Source organism: Onychomys torridus, chromosome 6, assembly GCF_903995425.1.
Source record: "Onychomys torridus chromosome 6, mOncTor1.1, whole genome shotgun sequence".
NCBI classification, from domain to species: Eukaryota; Metazoa; Chordata; class Mammalia; order Rodentia; family Cricetidae; genus Onychomys; species Onychomys torridus.
In genome coordinates this window covers 121,713,251-121,724,837 of record NC_050448.1, presented here as the reverse complement: position 1 = coordinate 121,724,837, position 11,587 = coordinate 121,713,251, and positions in this window count along the sequence as shown.

Here is an 11,587-nt window from a genome sequence, read left to right as displayed (position 1 = left end):
TCTTCTTGGGGTCTGCAGTGGCAGTGTTCTCCCGTCTCCTGTGATGAGTGTGTTCAGAGGACTTTTGCGCTGCTCTGCTCCTTCTCGCTGCTCTGACATACACTGACTCCTCACACTTGCATCAGAGTCATAGCTGTGTAAAAAGGCACGGTTCTCAGTCTGATAGCACAGACAAGGAAGCTAAACCACAGGTGGGTGGTCCTGATGTTCCTAACTGTGAAGCAGGGATTTGACCTGAGCTTGCCTTAGCAGATACTCGTGTTTTTCCATCTAAAACCTGGTTTGTATCTCAAGGGTTGATTGTAGCTCAATGATAGTAAGGTGAGGAGCTAGGATTTCAACTTGGACAATGTAGCTCCATGTCCGTGATCTTAACAATGATGCCAAGTAGTCTCCATTTCCCATAAGGGAGGGGCAGCACTCAAGCTGCTCCAGAGCCTATCACCTGGCCTCTGAGCAAGTCATCTTTCTGCTTGGGTAGAGCTGCACAGCACCCCAGGGCCAGAGTGCTCTATTTCTAACAGTAATCTCAATTTAAGTTAGGTATCTGTCTTACTGAGATGGGGGAAACAGCATTAGGGTGGCAGCTTAAGATTGACATCAAGTCAGCCCCACAGGTCAGGACGGCTTCTAGAATCTCCATGGCCATCTATGAACATCAGGTCTTCTAGTCCCACCTTACACCCATCTTTCCCTTCCATAAGGAACAAATTTCAGAGCTGGAAATTGTGGTACATGTCATTCATTACTACCAGCACTTGAGAAGCTGGGGGCAGACAGGTCTCTGTGAGTTCGAGGCCAGCCTGGTCTACACAGTGAGTTCCAGGACAGTTAGAGCTACATAGTGAGAGCCTGCCTAAAAAAATTTTTTAAAAAGTTTCAGCTTTTGCTTGGCTCTCCCAGGATAAGCTTGCCATTTTACTAAGCAGCCTAACCTTTTAAAGAAAATTAATAATTACAGATAGTTTCCTCACCTTGGACTGGAAATTGTCTTATTGTTTCTGGGCCTTTACTTTGGGGATTTGCTGAAATGGTGATATCTCTTCTGTAGGGGGCTCTTCAGATATTTGACCACAGATGGCCAACATTTCCTCCTCCTGATTCCCAACCCTTTCCTCCTGTAGCTGTATCAGCCTCCCTCACTGGACCCTGATCTAACAGTCTTCCGACTGTCATCCACTAGAGCTCTTTTCCATGATCTCCAAGGACAGCATGCACGCCATACAGCAGAACTGTTACTTTTAGGAGATGCCTTCATGCCTGTCATATTCCTGTGGGTTCATAATAAATTCACAATCAGTAAAACCTCTCTGTTGGTTACATTTAAGCCCACTTTTGTTCCCCTTTTACTAATGTAGTAAGCTTGTTTAACTTGCTTCACATTCATCCTGTAAAACTGCATACTATTTGAGCCAGTCCATCCTGCATGCAAAGACTCAAAGATGTTGCACCTTTCATGTACTTCAAGTTGAGGGGTTTAGAAAACAGGCTGCCAATCTGCAAACAGAATACTTGTCAATGGCTTGTATTGGCATGGCAACCATTACTGAAAAGGAGTTCATTTTCCACCTGCCACATGATGAAAACCAATAGGGACTAAGGCCGTACTGCTGGCCAGGTCTCTCTGTTAACGTGCCAAGACTGACTGCACCGAAGAGCAGACAAAAGCCTGCTCATCTTCAGTACTGTTATCCACAGCCCTGTTTGATCACACTGTGACAACCTGAAACTGTTAACAAAATTAACCTTGAATCAGCGGGCAGAGCCAATGACTAGCTGACCGGAATTAGCCATAGAGATTTTGGAGGACCCAGGATATGATAGAAAGGCACAGGAAAGAATAGGGAGGGGCTTAGAAAGATTCACAGGCTTTTTCAATATGAGAAGCATGGAGAGAGAGGGTTTTCCTCTGCCACTTTCTTGATCTGACTCTGGGTTTTTATTGACAATAGAACAATTTAGATAAATGATTCACAGCCCACACACTTGGAGATGGCCACAATATTCCATTTGTTGCCTGTATTAGTTTACTAAGGTTGCAATAATTAAGTGCCCCAAACCAGATGAATGAAACAATAACAACATATCTACTGTTCCATGATTGTAGAAGTCCGTGAACAAGATATATTGGCGGTGATGTCTTTCTAAAGACTATGGAGGAATTGTCTGCGCTAGCCTTGCTTTTTTCTTGTAAATAGCCATCTTCATGTTCGCATGACATGTTCTCTATATGAATGTGTTCAAATTTTCCCTTGCTTCTGCAGACACCAGTTATTGCAATACAACCTGCACCGATGAATTGATTTTAACTAGATGACTTCATTCAGTTAAACTCCATTTAACAAACTGAACTGATGGTTTCATTTTAACTAGAGAGGGGCTTTCATTTCTGAGACAGTGGTTAGGAATTCAACATGAATTTGGGAGGTCAGTTCAACATGTAAGCTTCCATGTACCAGGTATGCCAGTTTCTTCCACAGTGTTCAAGATATAGAACAGGATTCTTTTATAATTCCAATGAAAATAATGAAATGTGTCTTAATTTTCATATGAGCTATAATGATGGTGAAGTTAATAATAATGACCACGGTAGATATGGTAATGGTAATTTTATTAACTATATTCTAGTTCCACGCACAAAATGGTATAAGAGCAACCCAAAAGGACTGTTGAGCTCTACTATGCTCTACCTAATTCGACAGCCAGAAACCTATGTCCTTGTGAGTCAGAGGTCAAACCAACTAATCAGACTTAATAATGTTCAGGAAAGCTAATATGTCCTATTTGTAGCACCAGGGTTCTTAGTGTACTGATTCTGCCCATCACAATGACTCCACAGTTCTTGGTGCAGCTCTTACAGAACCTGTTATTTCAGACATCAGGTCTATCTTTATTAACTGTATAACCCTAGAGAATTCACTCAGCCTCACTTGTAACTAAAAGGAAAGATGAGAGTTGATAATAAGCTATGCACTCATTTCTGGATAGCAGATGTGCATCCGCCCTTCTGAAGCTGGTGACTCAGGGGAGCTGTATTCATCCACTTTCTGTTACTATAATACAGTCAGGATAATTTAATAAAGATGAGATGTCTATTCAGCTCACAGATTTGGAGCTCCAAGGCCATGATTCTGGCCTTAGCTCAGCTTGAATGAGGCTCTCTTAGCTACATCACTTCCTAGTGGAAGTGTACACATGGAAAACATGCTAAGAAGTAAGTCAGAGAGGATGGGGTGAGACAAACAGCCATGATTCTTTCCAAAGGCATGCTTCCATGACCTCAGGCTCCACTGAAGAGGCCCACCATCTATACCACCATAATAAGCACCAAGATCAAAGAGTATAAGCCATATATTCAAGCCATAAGCACAACTGAGCAAGCAAAGCTGTGTATCAGCAAGGCCAGGCCTGGGGCAGCAGTGGTTGCTTTCCTGCTCACCCTTTCCCTGCCTAGACTGGCAATGCACCCGGGTCTCCACTGAGATGTTTAAAGATAGACAGGAGAACGTTTATGCCATCACTATAAAGCGAAGGCGCTCTTTATAGCCATCAGAGGTGCACATTCTTATTGAATTTAAACTGAGACATTCAGTGAGCACAAGAAATACACTGTATAAACCCACAGTGATGAAGTGGTAAGGAACTGTTACCCCCTTGTTGAGGCTCCACTGTGTTCAGGGGAATGATCAATCTATACCCCCGGCGATGGGAACGGAGTCACCATGCAGGAGTCTGGAGGATGCCCTTCTGCTGCAGACGGTGAGCCGAGTACTCCCTTTCCTACCCTCGACTGCACTGGGTGACACTGGGAAAGACAGCTCTGCTGGCTTGGTGGCGTCAGGTACTATTTCTTGGAAAGAGAAGGGAATGAAGTTCCCAGGACAAGTCCCCCCAAAATGAGCCAGTGACAGTCCCTTTCTCCTCAGTTATGTAACCGAGCCAGTTACATAACACAGCTTACTGCGATGGTCAGTATCATCAACTTGACATGCCCTAGAATCACCTAGACGACAAAGCTCTGAGCATGTCTGTGAGGGTGTTTCTATGAGTTCACCAAGGTTGAAGGATCCACCCTAACTGTGGGCAGCACCATTCCACAGAGGTCTGTCTCTGCTTCCTGACTATGGATGCAGTGCAACTAGCTGCAGCCTATGCTCCTGCTGCATGCCTTCCCCATGATGGTCGTCTGTGTCCTCAAACTGTGAGCTCAGACAAAACAAAGCCAAGTTGCTTTTGTCAGGTCCAAAAGCGATGGCCCAGGCCAACTGTTTTCTCTAGGAGCTGGGAAGGTGACGGCTAGGGGAAAGCCTTGCTGCTGCTTCCCAAACCTCCCGAGAATGATGTCTGTGACACTGAAGCTGAGGTAATGAACTTAACCTGTAGGTTGTGAGGTAGCCAGTTCAGAAACAAACCTCATACCAGCAGCCCCTTGGGAGCCTTCAGTCCAGAAGCACGTGCAGTTCAGTGGGATTTGAATGGTTGTCCCAGCCACTTCAGGGGTGCTGAGCTCCAGGCCCTCTGATTTGGCAAATAAATTAGATAAATGAGAGGAAGAGATGGAAATGATGGCTTCAGGCAGGGGTGGAGGGAGCAAGAGAGAAAACAGTACAGGTTAGATCTGTGCTCAGAATTCTTGCCTGGGATCCAAGAACTTGGAACTTGTGGGAAGATTCAGAGTGAGGGAAACATGGCAAAAACAATAGAAGATACCCATAGATCTGACCTTTAGTTTTTAAAAAAAAGTATACACTCCACCATGCAAATGGGGCATTAAGAATGGTCCAGTGCAAATCCTATAGTAATCAGGGAATATTAAGCAACCAAGCTGCTGGAATTGGAGACCCAAACAATGATAGAGCCTGTCACAGCTTAACTCATGAGGCTGTGGAACAGAGCAGATGGGGTCAGTCTGACTGCTGTGGAAGAAAAAACTAAGTAATATGACTCTATCCCTCCTTAAGGCACAGGCTGTATGCCCTGAGACAGTGTAAAGGAAGTCAGTCCCTGAAGGACTGCTTATCAAAGCCATTAGGAACACTTGATTATCTCCATCTGAACTCCACAAATGTGCAGATGGAGAACAATAGGAAGGACAGGCACTACTGAGGAAAATTTAAGAGAAGCTGTAGTTAAACCCCAGTTCACTGGGCCAGATAGAACTATGTTCACAGAGGAGTTAAAAAAAAATTGAAAAGATCCCACCATAGCTCAGGGCAGCTTGACCAACTTGGCAGCCATCCTGGCCCAGATCAAGGGCTTTGAGTCAGTCAATCCTAACACCTACTCGATCCATGAGCTTCGGATCTGGAGCCGGTGCTGCAGAGCCAGATCTGGGAGCACATCATCGCCACCAAAGATAAAAGCCTATAGCATGGCTGTGACAGAAGGAGTCTCAGCAATGGTCCGGTGTTTGCAGTGCTTCAGAGACCAGAGGCCTTGTGTGTGTGTGTGTGTGTGTGTGTGTGTGTGTGTGTGTGTGTGTGTGTGCGCATGGTTGATTCAACAGGGACCTAGAGATTGGTAAGGAACTTTGGTAGCTTTGCTGAGTCCTTTGATGGGGCAAGATCTTTATAAAGCAGGAAAGGTTTGGGTGGATTGTAGCATGAATCTTAAAAGGTCTTATTAATAAAAACAAACCAAGGACCAGGTATTGGGATGAATGCTGGAAGATCAGAGAGACAAAAGAGGCCACAGCTAACCTCACCTCGCCAATATCTGAGCTGATCTCATTTCCTCAAACTGTGGAAGCCTCTGAGTCCTTATCCATAATGGATCTCAGCTGAACTGCTGCTCAAAAGCCTAAAAGCTTAACTGACTCTAGTTCCTGGTCCTCACACCTTATATACCTTTCTGTTTCCTGCTGTCACTTCCTGGGAATAAAGGAGTGTGTCACCATGCCTGACTGTTTCCAGTGTGACCTTGAACTCACAGAGATCCAGATGGATCTCTGCCTTTGAAATGTTAGGATTAAAGGTGTGTGTGTCATCATTTTCTGGCCTCTATGTCTGTCTAGTTGCTGTTCTGTTCTCTGACCCCAGATAAGTTTATTATTTTGCACAATATATTGGGGGACACAATATCACCACAGTAGATCTCAGTGACTTGGATATATATTGTCCATAAAGTTAAATAAATTTAAAAAAAAACCTGGAGGAGTGTGGGTGTTCTTTCCTACTCTGCCTGTCAGCCATCAGTCTGAGAGGGGAAAGAGACAGAAGGGTCATCAAAAATCTTTGTATGGGGCCCATGAGCAGGAATGGAGGGAGGCACCCAAGAGATAGATTTCGGTGAATCGGCTCAACTTTATTCCGGAGCATAAGGAATACATAGTATTGGGGAGCCTGGGGGTAAACCCTAATTTGCACTGAGTGGCACGTTCCTATCCCAAGGCTTTGCATGTGGCAGTAGGTCCTACGGCAGAGCGCCTAGCCCAAGTCTTCAGAGCAGGGATCTGGGCCAAGGGTCAAGCTAAAGATGAATCGGGCATCTGGTTTAGAGACAGCTTTTAGATGAGGTCAGTCCTCCAGGCCCAGGGACATTCTCCAGATAAGGGCAGGTAGAGAGCAGGAAGCCTTGCTGGGGAGGGAGGGAGGGAGTTTCCATATTGCTGTGCTTAGAGAGAGCTGCCAGGCTATGGCAGCCAGCAACCTCTAACCAGCCAGCAGCATATTCCAGTGGAGGAGAATTTAAAAAGTGGTAAAAATAGAGAAGGGATCTGTCTGGGTTACTCAAAGGCAAATGTGGCAATACTTCTGTTGAGCTGCACTTCCTAAGGGGAAGAACTGACACAAAGCCAAACTGTGTGCTGAGCAGCTTCTGCACAGCTTTAAAGCCTCAGGAGCAGTTCACAGAAGACACCGTGACAGCACAGGACAGGTGAAGACGATCAAGCTGACCCTGGGGTGGTGAGTGTACCCCCAGACTAAGGAGGGCATGTTTCCCTACAGCAAAAGGTTAAGGATGGAGATGGTATGCCCAGGTAAGGTACAGCTATCACGCCAAGCCAGGGAAGCAGCAGGTGCAGCAGGGGAGAGCGGGATCATATTCACCTTTGCCACTGGGTAGGTTTGCGCACATTGTCAGGCCCATTGAGTCCATCTGATGTGGAGAAATGTAGAGGCTCCATGCACGAACTACAAGATATGGAGATGCAATGGCTCAGAGAGAATGAGGATTACAGGCAGCTAATTAGGTTAGTGCCTCCTCTCCATGCTTTGTACCCAGCTTTGGTCTGTGAAGGAAGCAACTGATACAAATGGATGGAACCTTTCCATGCTGCATTAGACCTCGCTTAGGTTCAACTTCAGTATCTTCTCAGTTGTGAACCTCTGAGCACAGATGACAACAGACTTTGATGGTGCCTCATCAAGGTTCTCTCTGTAACATCACAATGTTATGGAATGGTGGTTCAGGATGCTTGTCTTGCCCATCATCTGAAGGTTTTGTTATACACATGACATAATGCTAACTTGAGTGTTTTGCAGATTTGGGAAGTTACTGGATAGACAACCAGGTACAATAGTACTTCCACCTACTTAAAACCCTATAGGGGCTGGGTTAATTAAAAAGAAAGAAACCCGCCGGGCGGTGGTTGGTGCACGCCTTTAATCCCAGCACTCGGGAGGCAGAGTCAGGCAGATCTCTGTGAGTTCGAGGCCAGCCTGGGCTACCAAGTGAGTTCCAGGAGAGGCCAAAGCTACACAGGGAAACCCTGTCTCGAACGAAAAACAAAACAAAACCAAAAAAAAAAAAAAAAAAAAAAAAAAAAAAAAGGAAAAAAAAAAACCCAAAAGAGTGGAAATGGACACTCCCAGAAGGCATATAGCCAGAAGCCAGAAGCCTCACAGGCTAACTCTCTGTGAGTTGTTGGCCAGGGAAGCCCCTGAGACCCCACAAACAATGGAGGCTATTGCTACTGCTGTTGTTTTTATGTCAGAACTAGATGGAAAGACCCTACTGCTAAAGACACCATACGTGCATGCCGAGTGCAGAAAATGGGGAATTGAGGTGGGAATGAACTGGAAACTACCGCCTTCCCGGCTAGCTTTCATAGTGCCAGAAGGAGCCATGCAGGCTGCTGGTGGAGAACTGTTACCAAAATTCCTGCTTGGCTGTGTACCCTACATGCTAAAATATGTGCCTGGTTGTGCAATAGTGGCTCAGCTGGTGTGGGTAAGATCAACAACCTTATAATTGGGTGGGTTCAAGCCTGGTACTGTATGCCAAAACAAAAGCCTGTGGCTGGGAGGTCGTGGGTCCCAATGAGAAAGAAACTTCTATGCCTGTCAAACTTTCTTCTAAATACTATGCTTATGCCCATAAACCAATGTTGTCAATTTAAACTCACGTTGTGCAATGTGTGTTTAACTAGGCAAAGAAGTTTTAAATTTATTTATACTGCATTTGTTTAATTATGTAAAGATGTGTTGCTGTTTTACCTTGCCTGCCTAAGGCACCTGATTGGTCCAATAAAAAGCTGACCTTCTCTTTCCGCTCTCTTCCCTCCACAAGGTCTGTCTCTCTGTTTCTCTCCCTTTCTCTCTCTCTCTCCCCCCTTCCTCCCTCCCTCCCTCTCCCCCTTACTCCCCCTTTCTCTCCCAATAAAGCTCTAGAAAGGTTAAAAAAAAAAAAGCTGAATGGCCAATAGCTAGGCAACAGAGGGACAGGCAGAGCAGACAAGCAGAGAGAATAAGTAAGAGGAGGAATCTAGGCTTGAGAGAATGAGAATGAGGGAGAAAGAGACAGACGTCTGGGGTCAGCCAGGCAGCCACTAAACAGCCAGCTAGCCAGACACCAAGTAGGACATACAGAATGAAAGGTAAAAAGCCCCAAAGCAAAAAGTAGATGAAGATAAACAGGTTAATTTAAATTATAAGAACTAGAGGGGCAAACATAAGGCCGAGCATTCATAAATCTGTGTCATGATCTGGGAGCTGGTCGGTGGCTCAAAAGAAAGCCTGTTCCAGACTCATAACTGGTGATGCTCTTGAGAACAAAAGACTCAGGGGCACAGTGGCCTCATTCTTAGCCATAGGAAGACATCTGTAGTCCCCTCTCAGGCTCAGAGGCCACTGTGAAGAGGGAACAAAAAAGTCTTAAGTGGGTGGAGAATTGTGTTGTTTCCTCCATTCCATCCTGAAGGGAAAGCTCCTTAAGCAGGAAGATTAAACTCAAAATAGCTTCAGGAAGTCCCAGAAACTGACCAGATTCACTAGACCCCTCCCTGCCAGGGTAAGCAGTAAAAGCTGAGAGTCTCTTGCAGATGAACTGAAGCTGAGCTGCAAAGATGTTTCTGAGACCAGACCAGCTGCCTGGAAGCAGCAGAAACCAGCCAAACTGCCTGGAAGAGGTTTAAACCAATGGAAGCACCTGGGAAGGACACTCTCCAACCTGTTGAGCTGCCTGAAGGCTGTGTAGTGCCAGGTTCCCAGCTTTGTGAGCTGTCACCTATGCTGGGGTGGGCGCTGGTGATGCAGCTGTCTTGAGTCATCTCTGCTCCTGGAAATGATCCCTCACCCTGTCCTCTAAGTGAACATGTATGACATCTCCCCAGGAAGTTTTGTCACATAGCCAGTTCACAGGACCAGGTTTCTGCCTGTCTAGGGGTGGAGTCTGCCATGGCCACTCCTTCAGATCTTGCTGACTCTTACCTCCTTTGCTCTGTTTACATCTTGCATTGTTCAAAACACTGCTTTTTTTTTTTTTTAAATAATGAACTGCTATGCGAGTTGCCAATTTCAGCTTTTGTATATGTGACTTCCAATTGGATTTCCCTCAGTTACACACAGAATCAAACTCGAGTTTTCTGTGGTGGGACCAGCACTGCTGACCATGCCCCTTAAAGACCACTACAGCAGGTAAGTGAGCCCATACCTGATCAGACACATGGTGTCAGCCTCAGATGAAGACTATTTTGAAAAAAAAAAAGACACATGTGATTGCATTTCTGTGACTATACCTAAGTGTTGCACTTACACAATTGTTTGTGTTCTCTTGCACACTCTAAGACTGCTTCCATGCTAGGATGACAGGGGAGTGCTTGCATAAGTGCTGTGGAGCCCCGAGGCTGCCATAAAAAAACGTTATCCATGGGTTTTTAACAAAGTGGGGCAGGACAGGCGATGTTGCTGGGTCCTAAAGGCTCCTTTGGGGGAGGGGGTGAGAAGGTGAGGAGTCAAAGGTAGACACTGGGAGTCACGTAAAAGGTAAACAGCAGACTCATTTATTCAGCAATGGAAAATAATAGACCCTCCTCCCAGCACTCAGGCTACATCCCAATCTGGTGACATTGTGTGGTTGCCCCTCATTGGCTAGGCTCAGTGGTGAAGAGAACTTGCTGTTCTCCAGAAGACCTGAGTTCATTTCCCAGTCACAATAGGCAGCTCACAAAACCACCTGTAACTCCAACACCCTCTTCTGGCCTCTGTTCACACCACATGTACCCACCCCCAACAAAATAGCAAAGGCATTCAGATAAAATGGCTGCAGCATGCATGTTAAATGGTTAGGAAATATAAGCCCACTGTAATGCTTACACTTCGAGAAAAACTGAACATTGCATTAGCGGGTTCTAACTTCCAAATGGCGACACGTTGGAGAGTTGCATGAGATGGGAGGGAAACGGTACTATTAGGTGTGGGTGTAGTTATAATGCGCTGTGCACTGGAGCAATGGGTATATATCTGAGATGGCGCTACACAGCTTGGCTCAGCTGGGTAGCTGTTTCTCAGATCACACAATGCAGAAACAGAGGCAAGCTTTGTATTATGCTTAAAATTATCCCCTTATATTGATTTGAATTTGTACAAATTTCTGGGATTTTGTTTTTCATCATATATAAACAAGTGTTAAGAACTATATATTAAGATACGTTACAGCTTGCTTCTATCTCAGGAACTACTGGTATCTGAGGCAGGACTCAAAGTTCTGGGGAAGGAAATTGGGGCGTAATTAATAATAAATTCAAATTGGAGTGGTTTAGAGAAGTCTTGCACCATACACAGGGTGCCCATTCATCCCAGCTGAGGCCTGTAGTTCCAATCACAAGTAGCCCCCCATCACTATCAAAAATTTTCCGGAAGTTTGCGGCCATCTGTAGCCATCAGAGTGATAACAACTGAAATGTTACTAAGGGACTTAGTGTCTGAAAAGCAAACTACCCTCCAGAGGGAGAGATTGGGTCAATAGGAATGTCACTCCAGGATGTCACACAAAAGCCACCATGTTTGGGATATGCATACTTGTTTCTCTGGTTCTTACCGCCAAGTCCAGAGTTCACCTCAGATTTACCAGTCTTTCTGCACCTTACAAGAGCAAAGTTTAACTTGGAAGCACTTACATGTCCCATGTCAAGAAATTTCCTTCTGCCGGGTGGTGGCGCATGCCTTTAATCCCAGCACTCAGGAGGCAGAGGCAGGCGGATCTTTGTGAGTTCCAGGCCAGCCTGGGCTACCGAGTGAGTTCCAGGAAAGACACAAAGCTACACAGAGAAACCCTGTCTCAAAAAACCAAAAAGAAATTTCCTTCTGACAAAAATGAGCAACAGTGGCAAGGCCCAGGCCAGTCTTTCAACCCAGCACACTGTTTC